Here is a 23,631-nt window from a genome sequence, read left to right as displayed (position 1 = left end):
CCAAAATTGGTCCCACAAGAAATAGAATGTCTAAATGACCTTATAAATATTACAGTATTTGAAACATTAGTATAGTGTTTCAAGATAAATACCAGGCTCAGGTTTCCAGGAATTTTTTACTAATAGCTTTAGTTTTAGACAATTCCCTTCTGGAAATAAAAAGAAAGAACAACTCTCCATCTCATCAGTATAACATTGATTTCAAAGCCAGAAACGGTGGTTTAAGAAAAGAAAATCCTCAGCCCATACAACTCTAAGATATAAATATAAAAATCTTAAAATATTAGGAAGTCAAATCCAACGGTGTATAAAAAATATATAATACCTATAATCAAATGGGGTCTAATTGAGGAATGCAACAGTAGTTGAATCTTAGAAAGTCTAAAACTTCCATTCACCATATTAAGTCAAAAGATAACATCTCTAGTTACATGTCAAGAGCTACAGAGAAAGCCTTTTATAAGGCTCAACACAAACACATGACAAAAAAGTCTCTATAAATTAAAGATAAAAGGGAGTTTCATTTGATAAGCAGGTCTTACCTATAAGCACCACACTCATTGGGTAAACAGTAGGAGCATTGCCTTAAAAATCCATGCCATGAAAGTGTCTTGAATCAAGGATTTTTTAAGCCAGAGGTAAAGCAGAAATAATTCCCCAGAGGATCCTTTCCAGTGCTGAAACTCAGGGCACCTGAGGTTGTTGCCCTTGAGAGGCAGAGCAGGGACTATCACTGGGAGCGGCTGATGTCAATATATTACAAAATAGATACCCTCTTCGATTTGGTAAAATCCTGTATAATTTTAGTTGCTTAAAAATTATATCTAAAGTAACAGTATCTCTTTCCCTCTTTCCTCAGCCCAGTACTCTCAAACCTGTCAAGCAGAAGCAATGATTTAGACTATGGTTTGCTCCTCTAGAATTTTACGACCTCTAACTTCAAAGATTAATGTACAATTTATGGGCAGAGGAATTTGGTTTATAGGTTAAACTTTCCTTATATTTCCTTGAAATCATTCCACAGTAGAAAGAAATGGTGTAGAGACAGGAAGGAAGAGGGGCCACTTAGCATGTCATTTTCTAAGGAAAAGAAGTGGGAAGTACACTCTCCATAGTGGTTATCTTGTCTCTTTCAATGGTCTATACACCCCGTCCTTCTCCTTGGAGATACTGAGTCCTCTCCTACAGGGCCGAGACTTTGGAACCAGGATGGCTTGGAATCCAGCTCTGGCTTTGTTAGTAATGACCCGACTCCTGGCAAGCTACTCGGCTGCTGTAGCAAATTACCACAAACTGGGTGATTTAAAACAACAGAAATTTACTCTCTTACCATTCTGGAGGTCAAAAGCCCAAGATCAAGGTCTCAGCAGGGCCACACTTCCTCTGAAGGCTCTAAAGCAGAATCTGTTCCTTGACTCTTCCAGCCTCTGGCAGCTGTCAGCACTCCTTGGCTTGTAGCTCCATCGCTTGGAGGCCAGCATCTTCGAATCTCTCTCTGGTCCATCTTCACATCACAGCCTCCTCTGTGGGTGCTCAGGTCTCACTCTGCCTTGCTCCTCTAAGGATGCATGTGATGGCAACTAGGGTCCACCTGAATTCTCAGGAAATCTCCCCATCCTGAGTTAAGATCCTTGACTTAATTACATCTGTTAAGACTTCATCTGGAGCATCCACAGGTTCCAAGAATTAGGATCTGATTTCTTTAGGGGCTGCCATTCAGCCCACTGTGTGTAACCCTCTTCATGTTTGTTTCCTGATCTTCAAGACAGAGATAAGAATACCAAACACATGGGATGCAGGTTTTGATGGTTAAATAAGAAACATATAAATATGAACTCAAATATTTACACACAAATTCAGCATGGCCAATAAATGGAGCTTAAAGAAGACTATAATTTGTTCTATAAAGGTTTATGAGTTATGAACATTTCTTAACTCTCTGCAGCTCTTAAATCCTTACAGATATAACTAATTTTATATTCAGTTTGATTGTGTCTAGCACATAATCTTTCAACTTTTTCCTGGGTGTTTTGCTTGTCTGTCTCCAAAATTCTAAGTTATCAATAAAATATATGCTGGCCTTGTTATAAGGAGTATCTTGCCTGGAAGAGGAGATAAATATAGAAGATGATGGGAACTGTATTTTTTAATGGATCAGATGTGATAGAGGAACAGAGAAGGTGACTGTTAACTCTGCCTGGGTTATCCCAGAGGAGATGGCTACTGAGCTGGACCTGCCAACTGGCCACTAGTGCTCACACTGCCTTTAAGCCATGCTTTCTCCACCTTTGATAGTTTCACTACAAGGCAAATTTTAATCATGATGACATCATCTTTTAAAATTTTCGTCTGGGCACCAAAAGCAAAAAAACTGTATCCAAAGTCTTTTGGGTACATTCGATTGTTTCTTTAATAGATTTCTTCTGTTTTACTTTCCATAGATCACTTCTCCTGAGATGCTGGTTCCTCTGCTCAGGGCAAGAGTGACAGACAATACTTCTTGTACTTTGGGATAAAAGTTGGCACAGACTGGCCAGACATGAAGTAGGAAAACAGCAATGTGTCTACCAGGGGACCTCATTAATGCTGCTCATTTTTTACTTTGTTCAGGATTACCTAATGTGTGCCCACGTGAAGAACATGCAGGTGCAGAGATTCTAGGGGCCTGACAAGAGATGACTGCTAGAATTGCTAAGAATTGGCCCAATTGCTAGAATTGGCCCATCCACACCAGCATCTGAGCACCAAATCTGCCATCTTCTTTCTTGCAGAAGCATTTTATATGTTGTGCTCCACGTTGCTAGGATAAGAGACTATAGGAAGCTCTGGATTATTTGTAGCTTCCTAACATCCCTCCATCCTCTTCCACTAATACTACACCCTTACCTTCATGTTACCATCAGAATTCCTGAAATGATCAAAACATACTTCCCTGCACTGTAGGAGATTGCCATCTGAATTATTCTATTGATATTACCAAACCGAAATCAGTTGATGGAAATCTCCAAATTTAATGACCTTTCATAAATCCTTCATCTTTAATATTAATCTGTCATGTTTTCCACAGTTTTAACCCCTGCTTTGTGCCCTCATTCCTCACTCCCATTTTCTACACCTCTGGTACTGTTATAATTCCATTATTTGTTCTTTCATTCTTTTTTGTTTTTGATTCTTCCTTCTGGAACACTCCTTCTGTTGTGACTTTGTTATTCTCTTTTCATCTCTCATTACCCTCTACCCTTCATGTCTATTCTGGTTTCCACCATTATGGCCACTTTGATTTGAGGCTCACATCTTTCCACCACTGAAGTCCTTTGGTGAAGGGAGGCTGACACAGGCAGACATCCCTGCACATCTTTCCTTGTGTGTCCAGTTGACAGGGACACAGGCCAACTCAGTATGCTCAAAACAAAGCCTGTTATCTTGACCTTCAACCCGGTCCTTTTTCTTTCTCCATGTCTATTAATGCCACAGGTTATTAGCCTCTCAATTACCCTGGTTTAGTACCCTTCACTTATCTGTAAATTTTCCTTCAACTTGCAGTCAATTACAAAAATCTAAAGAATCTGTCTGTGCATGGACATTCAGCAAGTGACCAATTCTACTCTTGCAGACTTCTCTTCTAATGCTGAAAGACAAAACCTCACCATTATCTCATGTCTTATAATGTCAATGTGCATACTTTATTTATTTAAAAAGAAAGAGGGTGATGTTTCCATTATTCCAAATTATCAAATATGCTTTGGAAAGGTTACTTGCCAAATGCTACACCTCTAGTAAGTAACATGGGCGGGAAGAGGGCCCAGGTCATTTCATGCCAAATATCCTGGTTTGTAACAATATAAAATGATATTTTCTAGATGTTTTCCAAGCTGCAGTCTTGCTCCTCAGTATCCCCTTACAAATATCCTTAAAAATATATCCCTAAGCAAAAGCCAACACTATCCTGAGCCTTTTTTGGAATCATTCCTACCCCATCATTTCCATGCAAAATGTTCTCATCAGAAAATCCCAGGTGATTTGACAACTGCTCCATGTCTTCTTTTCTCACCGGAAGAACTACTTCCTGTTGCATATCTATAGCTCTTTGTTTATGTTGCTTCCCAGACACAGAAGACACAGGACACGTGTCAGAGTTATTTGAGCGCGTAGCTCCATTCCTCATCATGTATTCAAGTTCCAATTGTATATCTCTTCATTTCTCACAGAAAAGAAATGCCTGTTGCAGAGCCTTGGCCAATAGCCTGGACCACAGCAGGGCCATGATACATCTTTGTGGGGTGAATCATTATTTGATGGGCTTTGGGATTTCTTGTTGAAATAGTTTGAAAGTTTAAAATTTTAATGAAATCTTTCAGACATGCAAAAGGTGTAAAATGATACAGTGCATACTCTTCAGCACACTGTCGGGTTTAGAAAGGAAATATTCCTGATCAAAGTTTCTTGTGTATTCCCTATCCGTCTACCTATTCCCTGGGTCTGCATTTAATGTGTCTCAGCCTTATTCATTCGGTTTTTACTTTTTCTACTTATTTATGATTCTTCAAATATTATGAATACTCTCCCTAGCAGAAGCAAATTTGCAAGGAAGCAGAAGAAATGGGTAATACATTTCTCTAAGGCTCACTGAGTCTCTTAGATCTGCCCTTGGATTTCCCTGAGGATACGCGGACTCATGTTCAGTTGAAGAATAAAGTTCATGTTTATTTTTGGTCTAGAAAAACATATATGGTCAGCATCTCAGTTCCCTAGAGGAAAAACAGGAAAATTTCTATGGCACAGCTGTTTCAGGGAGCCTGAGAAGGCTTCCTTAGTTAGACTCTTATGTTTCTCTTCCTCCCTAATAATCTTTTTATTCAAAAATGAAGTATCAGTTATAAATTCTTCCTGTATTAGGAAAAACTTCTTAAAATTTTTCTTTCTCTTTGTACTTTCAGAATCTCTATATATTTTTAAATATACTACTTACAAAATTAATTATGGTAATAATAAGGAATTGTGTGGCATATACAGTAAAATGTATTGAGAGGTTTTGGATTTTTATGTTTTATTTGTGTAACTCTTTTGTATTCCCCTGTAATTCAAAATGATTTAATTGTTTAAAATAATATTTTTTAAATGATAATAAAATGAATATCCATGAGCTCACCACTCAACTTAAGAACTAAAGTGTTATTAATATAGGTTATATGTTACATATGTAACATATTTCTTCCCAATTCTCGCTAGTTCCACCTCAGTTTTATGCCAGCTTTACCTATTCATTCCTCTCCTACTCCTCTGATGCCACCTGATGGTCTCCTAGTCAGGTTCTAGTAGGTAAATTATTCCTTAGATAAGGTTGATATCCCCTATGCTTATTCAGTTGAACCATGTAAAACTGCTAGTATTTGATTAGATTTGACCAGCAAAAATGACAATTTCATGTGGCTCAAAATAAAATAGAATCCCTATGATATTCATTCGAATATCTTCAGCTCTTATATCCAGTATTGATCCACAAATACAGAATTCTCTCCTCAAATTGCTCCTTAGCTTTAAATCTAAATTTTCCTCTTCTTGCTATAGACCATATACAGGTGCCCTATTGGCACTTCAAACATGTTCAGGCTTTAGACTCCTCCCCTTTTTGCCCCTCATCTGTCCTTCAGGTTTAGCAAAAACCTTTGTTCTTTTGTTTTCTCAGACTGATCTGTATCAGCACTTAACTTTTTCACCTAGGCAAACTACCAGTTTTAGGATCATTCCTTACTCCACTCAACTTAAAACTTTTGCCATATCCAATTGGTTTTATATTTTTATGGTATTACAAATTTATCCAGGCTTTGCTTTCTTGGTGAAATTGTCCCAGTGCAATCCCTTCATCATGATTATTGCCACATCATAGTATCTAGTTCTAATTTGTGCTACTTAAAAGTGTAGAGAGTTGGAGGAGTCAATCAGATAGTGATCAAGGAGTCTGCTTTTAATATGGTCAAGTAAGTTCTTACCAGAATGACTCTACCACAGATAACAACTATAAAACCTGGAGAAGACATGAAAAAAATAAAAACTACTTGAAAGTTGTAGACAGTGCACAAAAGTAGGCCAATTCCAGGGGGAATTAACATTTGAAAGGAGGGAACAGTATGGGATGTGTTTCTCATGTTACAGCTTTACTATTAGTATGGAAGCAGCTGCAACCAGTGACATGTGGAGTAAAAAATACTTTCCTTTAAAAAAAAAGAAAAACTTTAAGTTTTTTAAAATCTGAAAAACCAGAGGATAGAATTTAGGGCTACAACAGCTACTTGTGAATGAGGTAGAGATAATAGCAGGCAGCAAGCCAAAGAGAGGGAGCCTCAAATCTGGTTTATAAACTCTAGCAAAATTTGTGGGTGATCTCTGAATCATGCATATGTGAAGAAGATTCAACACAGTCCAGCTCAGAACTGAGATTTTAACTTCTATTTAACTAACTGCCATGTAATTTGAATTTGACTTTGATAGAATAAATTTCCTGATCAAACAAACAAGACAAAGATCAAAACTCTTGGAGATTATAACAAAATCCATTCCCTAGATATGTTCCAAAAATATGTTACTAAGAATGTGGAAAATGTGAGCCATTGTCAAGAGGAGAGACAATTAACAGAAGTAACTCCAAAATCACCAAATATTGGAATGAACATTCAAATGTTTTACAGCAGCCATTAGAATTATGCTCAATGAGTGGGGGGAAAAAGGTTGCAATGAATGAAAGAAGAAAAGCTTTGCTAGAAACAATGAAACTACAAAAAGAAAAAGATGGAAATTCCAGAACTGAAAAATAACGTATCAGTTATCAGAACTTTACCCAATGCTTATTATCAGAATGGAATCAAAAGAGAAAAGATAAAGTGAACCTGAAGCTGAGCTAATAGAAGTGATCAAATCTGAAGATGACACAAAGAAAAGATTGGAAAAAAAATTTAAAGAAGGAGTGGACAGATCCTCATGGACCTTTAGGACAACATCAAGATCTAATATACATGTATAATTGAAGTTCCAGAAGGAGAGAAGAGAAAATGGTGCAAAAATTATTTAAAAATCTACAGGTGACAATTTTTCCATATTTGGTAAATGTAATAAACACACAGATTCAAAGAATTCAGTAAAAACAAAGGAAGATAAAGAAAATCAAGCTAGTCATGTCCTATTTAAATTGCTAAAAAACAATGATAAAGAAAATATCTTGCAAGAAGCCAGAGAAAAATGACACACTACATACAGAACAGCTTTTCAAATGAATGCTGACTTGGCACAAAAACTATAGTACTGACATAGGGTGGAACATATCTTTATGTGCAGAAAGAACAACCTGTCAACTCAAAATTCTATATGAAGCAAAAACATCTTTCACTAATGAAGTTGAAATGAAAACATTTTTAGATGAAATAAAACTAGTGAAATTTTCTCCAGCAGACATACGCTATAAGAATATGCTAAAGCAAATTCTCTGGGATGAAAGAAAACTGCTACCAAATGCATACTTGGATATTCAGGAAAAGTGAATACCAGCTGAAATATAAAATTCTGGATAAATATAAAAGGCTATTTTTCCTTTTAATTTCTTTAAAGTAAAATAAAAAATCACAATATTGTTACATAGAGTTTTTACGGTATACACGTCAATACATATGACAAACAGCGTGAAGGATATGGGGACACATGGGTTAGTACTTGTGTCAGATTTCTACAACTAACATGAAACGGTGGAATATTAAGTTTAAATAGACTGAAAAAGAGGATTAAACAAAAAAATAATGCAAGGGACTGCAACTGAAGAACAAATAGATGAATGTACAATTCTAGAAAGAGTCAAGTAATTTCGAAAGGAAATTAAATCAAAGAACAGAAAATCAAGAAACAGAGAGAGAAATAGGAAACAATAAAATGGTAGACCTGTATCCAACCACATCAAAAATTGTAATAACTGGCAGCCTCCGTGGCTCAGTGGTTTAGCACTGCCTTCAGCCCAGGGCCTGATCTTGGAGAGCCTGGATCGAGTCCCATGTCAGGCTCCCTGCATGGAGCCTGCTTCTCGCTCTGCCTGTGTCTCTGCCTCTCTCTCTCCCTCTCTCTCTCTCATGAATAAATAAATAAATGAATAAATAAATAAATAAATAAATAAATCTTTAAAAAAATCATAATAACTGTAATGGTCAGAGCATGATGATTAAAAGACAGGAATTACCATAACTATATGCTGCCTATAAAAATGCCCTTCAAGCACAGAGAGTTGCAAAGCAAATGAATGACAGAAGATGTAGCAGGCAAAGAGCCTCAGAAGGCTGAAGTGTCCATATTAATCAGAAATGGACTTAAAGAAGTTTGCTATTTCCAGGGATAGAGATGATCACAATGATAAAAAGCTTAATTCTTCAGGAATATATAATAATCATAAATATGTGCGAATCTAGGAACAGTGCCCCAAAAGAATATTGTTAGAAGGTGGAGAAGGGTCAGTAAATTATCTTCCAGACTGAGAAGTCACTTTAAGACTGAAAAACACAGCAAGCCACTCCATGCCATTTCCACAGTATTATTCACGGTAACTTACTGACAGGAGGGAATCAGACAAATGCAGAATCCAAGCACTAACCAGCTGCTCTCCACGGAGTCCAGAGTTGACCCACAGCTTTTATAGAGCTAGGGGCATTGCAGTGAGGTCAAAGGGTAGTTATCTAAAGTGGCACCATCTGTGCAGCAGAGAATCTCTTCTAGTTAGATAAAGTGGGGGCTTCCATGTGCCACTTTAGGCAAGATCAGAATAAGCCTTCCTGGATTTCCATGGGGGCTTACATTAATCTCCATAGCACCTGCAACACATAGCCCCAAGGGAGGCCATTGCTCCAGCATGAACCAGATGGAGGGTCAAAGATAGAGGCAGTGTTGTCAGCAGTCCTACAAATATGAAGCAAAAATTGACATAATTCTGGGCACCTGGGTGGCTCAGTTGTTGCGCATCTGCTTTTGGTTCAGGTTGTAATCCTGGGGTCCCAGGATAGAGTCCTGCATCAGGCACCCCACAGGGAGTCTGCTTTTCTCTCTGCCACTGTCTCTGTGTCTCTCATGAATAAATAAATAAAATATTTTTTTAAAAACTGACATAATTCGACAGAGAAATAGCATGATTAAAGATTTTAACTCTTCTATCTTGGCAAATGATAGAACAAGTAGACAATATTAGGGGGGAACTAAGGTAATCTAGGTGACGCTATCCACTGTCTTACCATTGTTATTTACACACTGACAATTATAGGGTGTAGAAGTGCCAAGGGAATCCAAAAAAGAAAGAAAGAAAAAAGACTTTTTAACAAGCAATGCTGGAATAATTGGATATCAACATGGAAAAAAAATAAAGTCCTATTTTCTACCACACATAAAAGTAGTTAGAGATGGAATTAGAATGGAATTAGAGATGGAATATTGACCTGCATGTAAAAGCTAAAACTATAAAAGTTTTATAAGAAAACTTTATGGAATACCTTCATGACTTCAACGTAGAAAAATATTCTTGGATCACAAAAAGCAATAAAAGAAACATTGATGTTAGGTTTCATTAAATTAAAAATAAATATTTTTATCAAAATCACCATTAAGAAAATTAATATGCAAGTAATAGACTTGGAGAGAATACTTAAAAAACATATCTGACAAAGTACTGGCATCGAGGATATATAAACTTTTACAACTTAGTGACAAAAATACAAGAAACTCCAGAAGATATGGGCAAAGTTTAAACAGACATTCCCAAAAGAAGTTACTCAAATGGTCAATAAGCTCATGAGAAAAGTTGAAGTCATTAGAGGTGTTCAAATTAAATCCACAATGAAATGATACTCAGTAGTCAACAGAATAGCTAAACATACAAAGGTGAGTAACATTAGTTGTTGTTGAGGATGTAGAACAGCTGAAATTTTCATATGTTTTTGGTTGGAAAGTAAAATGGTACAACTAGTTTGGATAAAGATCTGGCATTTTCTTTTCTTTTTTTTTTTTTTTAAGATTTTATTTATTTATTCATGAGAGACAGAAAGGCAGAGACACAGGCAGAGGGAGAAGCAGACTCCATGCAGGGAGCCCTATGTGGGACTCGATCCCAGGTCCCCAAGATCAGGCCCTGGGCTGAAGGCGGGGCTAAACCGCTGAGCCATCCGGGCTGCCCAGCATTTTCTTATAAAAATAAGCACACACCTACTCAACAATTCTAATCCTACATAGTTACTCAAAAGAAATGAAAATGTATGCCCACCATAAGATTTTTACAAGATTGGTTATAGTGTATTTACCGAAATAGCCCTGACTTGGAAAGTCTAGGTGTCTATCAATGGGAGAATGGATAAACTGGCATATTCATACAATGGAATATTCCTCAGCCATAACATAATATATGGGATGAATAAATGAGTTTTGCAAACATTATGCTGAGTGAAAGAACCTTTCCATAAAAGAGTCCATACTGCGTGTATGGTTTATATAAGGTTCCAGAAATGGCAGAGTTAGTCTATAAGTTAGTCTGTAATATGAAAAAAAAAAAATCTGAGCAGAAGTTGCTTTTGAGGTATGGGGGTAAGAATTTGCTGGAAAATGAGATTAGACAGCTCTCTTTGGCATTAGTAATGCTCTCAATGGGGTTTGGGTTATCTTAGTGTATGCATTTGTCAAAACTCAACATATGTACACTTAAAATTTGTGCACTTCTGTAATGTTTAGTTTATATTGAAATAAAAACTGTAATGAAATGTCTGCTGAAGCATTTTGGGGGAAATTCTGCATGGTCTTATTTTAAGGCATTATAATGTTTCTCAAAATACATGATGGATCAATTGGTGGGCACAGTGATGGATACACGGATAGTTATGTGTCAAACATATTTAGTAAAATGTGAATGGTATATGTGTATTCACTAGAAAAAAAATTTAAATTTGTGGTGTTTGAAAATTTTCACTATAAAATGTTGAAAAAGGGGGGCACCTGGGTGGCTCGGTTGATTAAGACTCTGACTCTTGATTTCAACTCAGCTCATGATCTCAGGGTTGTGAGATCGAGCCTCATGTTGGACTCTTTGTGCTCAGTGCAGAGTCTGCTTGGGATTCTCTCTCTCCCTCTCTCTGCACCCCCCACCCCAGGAAAAGTTGAAAAAGGAAATGAGCAACAAATAAAAATAGAGATGAGAATGATATCTAAAATATACAATTAAGGATGATAATAAATCAGCTGACATAGGTGATGGCAAACAAGACTTCAGAGTGTTCACCAAATGAGATTACCACCAGCAACTCTAGATTTAGATATTGCTGCAGCCACTTGAAGTTCTCAGTACCACTGGGGGTGAGGGGCTTCTCCTCCAGAATCTGATGTGTAGCTGGGAGATAGCCAGGCATCTCCTGAATGAAAAGAAGGGTGGCAACTGAGATGTGTGTTCACTATTGTTCAACCTAAATTCATATCTTCCTACTCCACGGCAGAGGCATATTGAGGAGGTGAAAACAAACTGGGAGGCTGCTCAAGGTCATCTTCCTCCAGGTCAAAGGACATAGCAGGAAAGAGGACAAGAGCTTGCAATGACACTTTGACCTTGGAAAGGGATCAAACTTGTCAGTAGTTGGTTTCATGCCCCATTCCTGAGTGGCTTGTGTCCACCCAAATTACTCTTTGTTTTTGAATAGATAGCAAGATATCTCAAATACAATCAAATAGGCAATTCTGCAGCATAAGTTTAAAATCACATGTTCAGGGGATCCCTGGGTGGCGCAGCGGTTTGGCGCCTGCCTTTGGCCCAGGGCGCGATCCTGGAGACCCGGGATCGAGTCCCACGTCGGGCTCCCGGGGCATGAAGCCTGCTTCTCCCTCTGCCTGTGTCTCTGCCTCTCTCTCTCTCTCTGTGACTATCATAAATAAAAAAAAAAAAAATTAAAAAAAATAAAATCACATGTTCAGTTTATGCAATATGCATTGGGAAGCCATGAGAGTAAATTCCTGATAACAGAATAATTATCCCCAAATTAAGACTTAGGGGATACTTATCGTTAGATGGTAGAAAGTGGGGCAGCCCCAGTGGCGCAGCGGTTTAGCGCCGCCTGCAGCCCAGGGTGTGATCCTGGAGACCCTGGATCGAGTCCCACGTCAGGCTCTCTGTATGATGCCTGCTTCTCCTTCTGCCTGTGTCTCTGCCTCTCTCTCTGTCTCTATGAATAAATAAATAAAATCTTAAAAAAAAAAAAAAAGATGGTAGAAAGTGTGAAAGTATTCAGGAGCAAGGAGGGTAAATCAGGAGAATATCAAAATAGAAAAGGTGGGAGAGACTTAGGGATAAATATTAAGAGAGATCACTAGAAAGTGGAAACATTGGTGGACTGTGTGACTAAATGGTCCCTGGTTGCTAACAGTTCCCACTGGAGAGGCAGGAGTAAAAAACGTGACTGGTAAAGTCTCAGTCCATTTGAGCTGCTGTGACAACATATTACAGATTGGGAAGCTCATCACCAACAGGGCTCATATGAGGGTTCCACCCTCATGGATTAGGCAATTCCCAAAGATCCTGCCTACTAAAAACCTTTGGCGGTTGGGACTTCAACATGAGTCTGGGGGACACATTCAGACTGTAACAGGTAAACAGGATATGGGGGAGGCAGATGTTAATCACCTGGAGGTTTTGCCTCAGAAAGAGGAAGACTAGGCTAATCTCCCAATCCCTAACCCTATCACCCAACAGCCTCCTAATGATCCGCAAGGGAGCACATTTTCCTTATAAGAAAAATGCCCTCCTGTCACCATAAATGTCCCACCGAGGACACCTTAGAGTATGTGGCTAACCCCAAAACAATCCTTTTGTGAATGAAAATCTCAGGGACTCACATGTCACTCACTAGATTGCACATGCCCTGAAATAGCACAGACGTGTCCCCTTACTGTTTCAGCAAGTTGTGTTCAAAGGGAGAGCAGCCTACGCCTAATCTCTGTTTGCCGTAGCTGCCAAAACATATTACAACATATAAAGGAGGCAGTCAGCTGAATTATAAGCGAATCCCTTTCTTAGAAAATGACATCTCAGGATAGCCTGCCAAAAGAGCGGCAGAGATACTAAGTCAAGCCAAGAAAGGAAAGCTGAAGAACAGAGTGGGCCGTCTTTCCTGCCCTGTGGAAGACAGGAGGGTTTTGGCAATTGAGAAGTTAACCTGAATTTACCTGGAGAGGGGAGTGGATTTTTAATCATGCCCAAGCGTTGGAAGTGTAGACCTTCAGGGTAAGGGTAAAAAGTCTATGCTAATAAAGAACACAAATGTAGCCAAAAGTGAATTCTGGAAAATGGAATTCAATGAGCAGAAGGCTATTGTAAGCAATCCCTGTGTGTGATGAAGAAGACTTGAACCCTTCTTATAATCACTTACCATTTAATCACGATGTTGGGGCCCCAACATAGGTGTCCCCCTCTTCAATTAAGGACTTATTTAATTAATTGAGTAGATAATTTAATTTAATTTAATTAATTGGGTAGGTAATACCTGATACAGCAAGTGGATGCAGAGGTAGAATTAGGAGGACAATAGGCTTGTTGGGGACACCTATGTGAGAAAAGGACAGGAACAGGATTGGGAGGAGGAAGCCATCCCACCATAATGCAGACTGCAATACCTCTGCCGGCCCCAGGGGGTGTTCTGGAGCAAAGCACGCCTGATTGCATGACCTGCCCTGGGGCAGAAATGAGATTAGGCCTTTGCTCAAGGACTGGGGGGATTCCTAAACATAACCTGGGGCAGATCTTAAAGGAACACACAGCTCAAGGCTGTCAGCCAACCACAGTCCTCACAAAGAGAAATCTGAGAGACCCATCTCTGTGTATTCATAATCCCACAGCACAGGTAAGGACCATCTGCATCAGATATAGGAACTGAGCCCAATGAGAGAGAATAGGCAACCATAGAGCTTTCTTCAGCTGTTCACTCCAGAGACAGAAGCAGACTATGACTAGTCCTCAGGAATCATAAATGAACATGAACCAGAAAATCCTGGAAGGTCATCACAGAACACTGGTTCACCACCACTGAGATGGTGGAGGTGTTAAGGATGACCACTGAGCATCGTCCAACTGGAGAAGGACGAAACAGACTCACTCTTCACCCTGAGTGTGGATTCAGGGATACCAGGAACTGGGGGCTTATAGTCATAAAACATGTAGTACTCATTCCTATCTATTGTGTGAGCAATCTGCTTGTGCCTTTTCCTCAGGAGGGGAGGCTGTAAGCATAATGCTGCTCTGAAATACACAGAGTTCTGGTAACTCTGGGGGAATCGAGGATGCCAGCACACAACATCAAAAGAGTTCCCATGCTTCTCCTCAAGGTAAATTCCCAGGAGTGATGACCACTGGGAAACCTTAGGACCAGGAGGTGTGGAACCACCTGTTTACCTGTGTAAACTCAGAGAAGCAACACTTTCCTTGGAAAACATTATCTAGATACATTGGACATGTACTTCTATGACATTTCTTACGTTTAAACAATTTCTCACTAGAAAACTGTAATGTAATTGGCAGGTACATTAGTATCTTCACTTAGTATGTCCGCCATTGATTTAAAATATTCAACAGTATTTAAGAAGATGAATAGTATCACTTTGAAATGTCTCTAAAGATGGGGCTGACAGAAAATCAGAAAAAGGGTGTTAGGGTTGAAATAGCTAAAATATTATATTTTATATACATTTTAATTCTACAATGGCAAAACAAATTCTTGATTTTTATATTTATTTTTAGAATTATTAGGGAAGTGAAATAGGCATTAAATATTGTGCCTGTTCTATCAACTTTGAGAAATGATCATCAAAAAAAAAATCACCTAGGTTCCAACAGCCAAGGGGACTTTCTGAAAGGTAAACATTTTTCTATTTCACACCCTTCAGGAGGATTTCAGATCCTGCTGATGGACCTGGTTCTCAGAAACAACCTCTACTTTGCTTGGGTCACAGCAAACTCTGCTCCTTTCTCCAACTCCTTTGTGTAATGTTTCCTCATCTCTCTGTCTTCCTGCTTGTCTTCTACTTCTTGTCTGCTTCCTTCACTGTCATTGAGTGCCATCCATATAAATCACATGGAACATGTGTGACATCCTCGGGAACAACTTGAAACAGTAACAATATCCCCTCCTTGTAGAGATGGAGAAACTGAGGCTGAGCAAGTCAGAGAGGTATGCTTACATTTCTTCTCCTCACATCATCACCTGCTCTTTTATTTGCCTTTAATTATCTATTTATAACAGGAGAACCACCAAGTAAATTTTAAAGTGTCACTCTGGCAATTGATTTAAATATTTCCTCACGTAGTTTTTGAGTTTTGTTTTAGTTTGTTTTGTTTTGTTTTTGGTAACTGATGATGGACATTAATAATATGACATGTGAGGAGTGAAAAAAATCAAAATTAAAGCAGGAAGAAGTTGGTCTACAATGAAGGGTGTACTCAGGGTAATTAAAAGCTGGTACATGTATGTTGCTAAGTGAAAAAAAAATGATCTGGGAAAACTACATAGTGTATGACTCTAACTCTATGACATTTTGGAAAAACAGAAAACTATAGAGACAGTAAAACCCATCAGTGGTGGTTGGGCTTGGGGTGGGAGGATGAATAGATGGAATGTGGGATTTTAGGCCATTGAAATTATTCTGTGTGATAATGTAATGGTGAATGCATGGTTTTATGCATTTGGCAAAACCCATAGAACCGTAGAACACAAAGAGTGAACCCTAATGCAAACTACGACTTCAGTTAATGACAGTGCACCAATATTGGTTCATCAATTGTAACAAACGTGCCTTACCACTGAAAGATGTTGATCACAGGGGAGACTATGGAGCCTGGTGGTGGGGATGACGGGGAAGAGCAAGGATATGGTGATATGGGAAGTCTGTACTTTCTCACTGATTTTCTTTAAACCTAAACTTCCCTAGAAAATAAAGTCTACTGTTATTTTTTTTAAAAAGCACTGCCTTAAAAAATAGCTGGTACAAGAAGAAGGTTGGCTAATGCCCAGATATCAAAATATACCCCAATTTTAGGACATAGTTTAAAGTTGTTAGATATGCTGCCTGCTAAATGTCTGAGCCCTGAAGAATAATGCCAAGTGGCTTTAAATCATGAACAAAGAACAAAGAGAAACGATTCTAATACAAATTTCCATTTTTCTCTATTCACTACAGACAGCATGCTCATGCCTTTAAGTCATGGGCAGATGGCTCAGTGACAGGCGGTGGGTATTCATATGTGCAGGACTGAATCTCATTACACTCTAACAAGAAGATCATAATGGAGACAATCAAAACCAAGTCTGGCTAATCATATGCAAGAGGCACTGATTTTTTTTTTTTTTTTTAAACTCAGGGCAGGGACATTTTCATGCAATCTGAGAAATCTGATGATGAATGTTACTTTCATTATCTTTTATTTCCCTTTGTCCTTTAAAGATCTAAGTGAACCAATGTAATTTAAAAACTAATATCCAATTACATTACAGTTATTTTTATTATTGTGTTTCCCCTCAATGTTACATAAAGGAGACCATCTCTTTTTCTTGCTTATTATTATTATTATCCTGCCAGAAGTCCTTTAAAAATCTCCATTGTAAAGCACATTCTATCCCTTAAAATATGTGTAGTTGATAACGAAAAGAGTCTCAGCATAACCCGCCAGTATCATCATCAACAAACTCACTGAATTTCAATACATAGCAAATTACACAGGCCTCTATTTCAGTTTATAATGTAAACTACATAGCATGGAGTAGACTTATTTTAAAATGCATTGAAAATACTAGCAATCTCATATATTTTGTGGACCTCATTTAATTAAGAATATGCATCCATGCAAGACCGGTTTGGGAGTAGAAGTAGTGAAATATGTGTTTTTTCAAAATTATTAATAACTTTAAAAATCCATGTCAATTTTAAAATGATAACTCTGTGGCCTGTAAGCATCCTGGGACAGGCACGATTTTAAGAAACTCTTTCATCCATAATAGGAAACAAGCTTAGTAAACCTGAAAATGCCAGCACACCAAGTGCTGTGAATATACATGAAAGAAATTGAGTTAATAAACCACAAGAGAGGTAAAAGGATGATGGGTGCTTCTCAGGGAACTGAGCACTCCTGCAAGATGTCAGGGGCTAAAAAAAAAGCAAAAAAAAAAAAAAAAAAAAAAAAAAAAAAAAAGATGTCAGGGGCTGATGCAGTAAGTGAGACTATGTGGACAGTGAAATCAGAAGACATTATTGAGCATCCATTATGCACAATGTGTTGAGGTGGGGTGGGGATGAGATAGGGGTTGGCTTATGCAAGCAGACAGACAATTCAGCAAATTATCTTGAGATAAACTCCAGAAATGCCAGGTAAAGTGATACAAGCATTATTTTCTATGCATAGCTGAAGTGTTGAGAAAGAAGAGAAAGAATGTGAACAAAGGCATAGCTTTCGGGAAGGTGTGTCAGGGAGGGACAATGCCCAAAGTTGGAGACTGAGCTGTCATTTCTTTATGAAGCCAGGAATGGAGGCGGTAGCCTGAATGAAGTGGATCATGATTAAGAAAGCCTCTGTACCCTCAAGGAAAAGAATGCAGCTAAAGAATTCATTTATCTACATGAAAAGACAGGGAGCAATCTTGTCTATCCTAGCCCTGTCCATTACGGTGGTTTGGAGTAGGAGAATTCAAATATCTGATCCAAGCATCAGGAATTAACATAAAATAGGTTTTCTAGGACTGCGGAGATATTAGTAGGCATTCAGCAAAACAAAAAGCAAAACTGCCTTGGATCTCACGAGGATTCCCAGATAGAGCTCTTTTAAGTTAGGTTTCCGATCCAATATTATAAAACATGCAAGAGAACAAGCCTCCATAAGCAAGAGATAGCACACGCCAAAAAGCAGGAGTAGAATCCTGAGAACTTCCAGGGAAATAATCATGCAGAAGAAGCTATAAAATAAATAGATTTCGAATGTTTAAAAGTATTTTTTTTTAAAAAAAGATGCTGAGACCATAAGAAAATGGCACCATAATAAAAGAGCAGATCAATTAAAATAGTAATAGATGTCTCAGAGTTTAAATAAAAGCATAGTCATTCAAATTCAGATCTTAATGAATGAATAAAATTGTAGATTAGATACAGCTGAAGAAAGAATTGGTAGGAAGGAAAATTAATCCAGACAGCCATTCTCAATCTTGGCAGCATATTCGAATCTCCTGAAAAATTTTAAAATCCCAGTGTCCAGACAACACCAACTAGAATAAAATCTTTGAAGAAAAGATTTAGGCATCAGGTTTTTTCAAAGTTCCATAAGTAAGTACAGTGTGAGGCTGTTCTAGCAAGAGCTGCCTCAGAAATAGCATGTAAGAAATTCGTTAATGGAAGTAGCATGATCCAGAGAGAAAACATATACACCCCACATAAGCCTTTGTTGTAGTTCTATATTTTTGGGGTGTCTTCTCTATGCCAGACACCATAGATAGATGAGACACAAAAATTAAGGGTTCCCAAGCGCATCATTAAGCACAGTTACCACAAAAGCCAAACCTACCGACGTGCTACTGCTACTAAGAAGTTAGATGGCAGCTAAAATTTTGCTATAACATGGAGACAGTTGCATTGCAATCAAGGAAAATTCAGAAATCTTAATCCATTGGGGTATTCCAGTAAAACTATTGCTTATTTTCCCCAATACCTGCTCCCAACTGTGCTGTACTAAACACAATATTTGCTCCTTCTGCTCTGGGGGTCCCAGCAGGACCTGAGGTCCCCCCTCAACTATGGCCAGCTCTCCAGAGTCTTTCATGAGTAGGCTTTTAGGTCTCCACTTGCCTAGGGCATCTCAGGCCCTTTCCCACTGGGAAAGGAAGGAATAGTCTCTCCATGAGTGGTGAACTCACTGCTTTGATCCTGTCCCTCCTAACGTGCCTGGTGATGGCAGGAAAATGTGGAGCAGGGACATCTGTGGGAAGGTGGCTGAGCCCCAGTGGTGATGATTCCATGATTCCAGAAGGTGCTGCCCTATGTGTTAAACCATCACCTGAGTCTGGGGTCACTGGAAACATCTCACTTCACCCCCATGCATGGGAATAACATGAAAGATATTTCACGAGCCCAACCTTAAAAGGAAAACACAGCCTTAGAAATAAATTTAAAATGAAAAAAATTAATAAGCCTTTTCCCTTGGCCTTATCCTTTTCTTAATAATTCATAAAGCCTATTTTTTAAAAATAAGCATTGTACTTGATTGTTACACTTTTTCAATAAACCTTTAAAATTCTTGAAATGTTGAGAAATCCCAAATACTTCAGAACTATTTCTTGGAATGAATTCCATCATAAAGTTTAAAATGTTGCCCATATTTAAAGACAGTCAGACAGTGATATTAATATCTTTCAATTCATTTGTTTGCTATAGTTTATATTGATTAAATAATTCTCATTAAAGACGATGGAACAAAGCACATTTCCTTGGGGATACAGATATAGAGCCCTGTTTCCTACCGTTTTCTGCATTGTATTGCCACCTACTGGCAAATTTTATTATGACACATTAGCTAGAACCATCTATTTGCCGTTACCAGAATTGCCATTAAAAAAAAAAAAAAAAAATCAGAGCAATGACAATCCAGACATTAGCACATGCCCACTATTGTACCCCACTGTTCATCTACCTTGACAAATGAAAGACATACAATTATTTTTTGAAATAGCAATAAAAGAGAACAATCTCCATAATTTTATTGACCCTGTTGGGTTATTTAGTAAAACCAAGCAGTATTATATTTTTTAAGATATTTTGATTAAATATTTTTAGATTCAGAGTATTCCTAGAAATAATTTTTATGTTGTTTATTTATTTTTTTAAAGATCTTATTTTAATTACTCTCTACACCCAACATGGACCTTGAACCCACAACCCCAAGATTAAGCGTCACACACTCCAACTGATCCAGCCAGACGCCCCAGAAATAATAACTTTACATTTGTCATTCTACATCTGAGAAAACATAGGCCCAGAAAGAAAAACATATTAAGTGTTTGTTGAAGGCCTAGCTAGCTGGTAAATTCAGATGAAAACCCCAGGAATTATGACTCACGGCTAGAGGTTTTTCTGCCATTTGGCTTTATTAGCTAAGAAAACTGTCTCACTACTTTATTGGAGAAAGCGTCAGGAAGTCATGGAAATAATTAGATGAGAGATGAGGGAAGCTCAATCATCATTTAATGGAATAAAATTAAAGGTCCCATGAAATAAAACTATGTGGACAATGAAGTTTGCTGTGTGGAGAGCAGAAGAGAGCCTTGGAGGGACAGAATTCAAACTAGTGCATCAGCTCAAAGTGAGGTTCATTAATGTCATATAACCAATATTTCCATTATGACAAAAGATATATATCATTGTTTCTGTATTTTCAGCTATGTGAAAGAAAAATACTCCATAAGCCCCAAGAATTATATAGGAAAACCAGAGCTAGGCTGAACTATCTTTGATCTTAGTACCCAATCCTACATTAGAAAAAAAAAAAGAAAGAAAAAAGACTGCCGAATCCAGTTTTTCCTTTTATTTTTTTCAAATCTTTGTTCAATTTCATTACAATTCCTCAATATAAAAACCTGCTACAGTTTCTTGAGGTTTTTAGAGTTTATCTTTTTAATGTTGAATCAGGTGAGCATTCAACAATTCCAAATCCTATTCACAGAATGATCTGGGTAGTTCTTTTACTAGAATAATTGAGAAAATATTACAGAAGTTATTATTTTTCTTTAACCAGTTCGAAAAACATCCTAAATTTAAAGATGTAAGAGTTTTTAAAAGCAATCAAATATACAATTGCATGGGAATGATCTTATTTTTAAAAATTCCAAATATGTACTTTAAAAAGATGAAGGTTTTCTGCTGTTCGCATGTGATAACTAAATTAGAAATGAACAGGTGATTAATACAAAGTACTTTAACTGTGGTCCTGGTCCTAAAACAAAGTGTTAAAGATAGGATGCTCTTCAGTAGAAATAAAGCACCTAAAGATAAAAGAAGAAAACTCTTGGAACTGACATCATCAGCATCACCAGGGAATTGGTAACAAAGGTAAATGATCAGGCCTAATGGAAACTTCCTGAATCAGAAGTGCCCAGAACGGGGCCCAGAAAGTGTGTTTAAACATGTCCTCCAGTGGGGTGCCTGGGTGGCTCAGTAGGTTGAGGGTCTGATTCTTGATTTCGGGTCAGGTCATGATCTCATGGGTTGTGGGATGGAGCCTTGCATCAGGCTCTGTTCTCAGCATGGAATCGGCTTGAGATTCTCTCTCTGCCTCTCCCTCTGTCCCTCCTCCCACTTTCTCTCTCTCTCTCAAATGAATAACTAAATCTTTACAAAGGAAAAACGACAACAAAACTCAAAATATGTCCTTCAGCTGATTCATGTGTACGCCAGAGCTTTAGAAGTCATAGTCGGTGCTTCAATAGACCTTGGTCCTTTTTGTCTTCAAATAGTTTACCCCTAAAAAGCAAAACCTCGCTGTTAATGCCCCTGGTGGCAGCTATCAATTTATTGCCTGTCGTTTCCAAATCACATCTTTTGTTCAAATTACTGGTTTCTGTCTCTCTGATTGGACCTCAGATCATTCATTTAGCTTTTTCATCAGATCCTCCTAGAATATAGGATCAATTCATGGGTTGTATCGAGTGGTGGTTCACGAAGACCCTACACACATCTAAATTGCATAGACAAATAATTTCGTTTTTCTTGAGAAAAAACTCTCATCGGGCTGTGCATATTGAATAATTTTTAACTTCATGCAGAATGATCCATGCTGAACCTCTACGTGCAATTAGTAGTAATAATAAATCTAATGTGAATAGTTTTCTAAGCAGTTTTTCTTTTATTACATATGATTTTGAATATAATTCCTGCAGTAGAATAAACTTAAAGTAGTACCTGTAACAGTTATAACAGCCATGTGAGGCACCTCAGTTGGGGCCATACTACACCTTGCGTGGCGCCAACAGTGGATGACACTCATGGAAGTCCCCTCTGTCAAAACTTCTCTGAGTGACTGGTATAGCAGAGAGGTCTGTATTATGAGGTCATGGGACCCTGAGCCCTGAATGAACAATTCTAGTGTTTATGATGTGTTTTTAGGAGAAAACAGAGAAGGGTTACATTCGTAGCATCTGGATCCTTTTGACAGAATCCTTGACTCGATGGAAACTAATATCAAATGAAAACATAAAAGACATGATGGGCCCACACCGCAGAATGCTTGGGAGACCTAACTTACTTCCCTATGTTTGCTTCGTGTTATTGGGATTTTAGGATTCCAGATTTCTAGACTAGATCACCAACAACATTTCTGAAGTTTTCTTTCAGCTAAAGAGAAATCACATCTCCCTTGACAACTTTCCACAGCCTCTGATAATTTCAGAACACCGTCCCCTTCCCACAACATAAGCATCTGCCCTTGGAATAAGGGGTGAGGACGTAAGGTTGGACATCAGGAGAGCCCAGTGCATGGCTGGTATTTAGGCCCATAACATGAAGATGGTGCTTTCTTTCTTTTTTTAAAATGGAAAACCTGTGTTTTTCTCAACAGCACTTATCACCATGTGAGCCACTCTATAGGTCTTATTGTGATTTTTGCATTATATGTCTCTTTACCCACCCCCACCCCCAAGCTGCCAGGTAAAATTCAGTTCCCCAATTAAATTAGAATATTAGAGAATGAATGAATAACTCTTTAGCCCAAGTATGTCCCATGCAATATTTGGAACATGCTTACGTTAGGAAAACAACGCTGTTTAGTATCAGTATCTTCCATGCAATATTTGACATATACTTGCACGGAACAACAAATACTTTTGCATGACCTAAATATTTTACGAGACATAGTTACACTAAAAAAATATTTGTTGATTATCTGAAATTTAAATGTAATTGGGTTTTCGCATTGCTCCTCCCCCACTCCTCGCCCTCCGTTCCCCCAGTGGTTATGACAGAAGTTTCTGGAGAACACTTGCTTCATGTTTTCTTCTTCCCTCCTACATCCTAGAGGAACTTTGTAGGAACCTGATAGACATTTGGAAAGGAGAGGCTTAGGTTTCCTGGTGAATTTGCTTCCTGACAAAGTCGATCTCACAAAAGTAGAGAAGGGTACAGATTCCAGTGTTACACTCACCCCAACAGGATGGCCAAACACCTGCGGGACACTCAGTAGGTCTACCACAGAATTTTTGGAGCAGACAGTCCAGTATTTTTATAAACAGGTATTAGTGTATACCTGAATAGGTAAGTGCGGGAATTAACCATAGGAATCAAGGATAAGAAGTCATTAAAAAGAAGGCAGTGGAGCCACTATATATAGAAAGTATTGGGAATCCAGAACATTGAAATGTTCTAGATGGCCACCGCCTACAAGCAAATGACTCAGCTGACTCTGGAACACTTCCAGGGTTGCTCTCCTTTGGAAATAAAATGGTTCTTTCTCTATCTGTCCTAGGCTGGGCATCATCAGGTCGCTGCTACAGCTCCTGCCTCAGCTTTCAACACCACCTTTTCTTTCTTTCTTCCTTTTTTTTTTTTTTTTAATATTTCACTTACCTA

At 38.1% G+C, this 23,631-nt stretch overlaps 1 long non-coding RNA gene across 1 annotated transcript in view; it reads right to left on the bottom strand.

Annotated features, from left to right (window-relative positions):
• Positions 1-22,092, bottom strand: part of LOC144296146 (uncharacterized) — a 36,440-nt gene extending 14,348 nt beyond the window's left edge. The window contains exon 1 of the long non-coding RNA XR_013363303.1: positions 21,970-22,092. This is a non-coding gene — a long non-coding RNA (uncharacterized LOC144296146). The remainder of the gene's footprint in view (positions 1-21,969) is intronic.
• Positions 22,093-23,631: the final 1,539 nt, after the last annotated feature.

This window comes from Canis aureus, chromosome 24, assembly GCF_053574225.1.
Source record: "Canis aureus isolate CA01 chromosome 24, VMU_Caureus_v.1.0, whole genome shotgun sequence".
Classification (NCBI taxonomy): Eukaryota; Metazoa; Chordata; class Mammalia; order Carnivora; family Canidae; genus Canis; species Canis aureus.
Note: the sequence above shows the minus strand (reverse complement) of the source record. Positions and strands in the feature narration are given on the sequence as shown.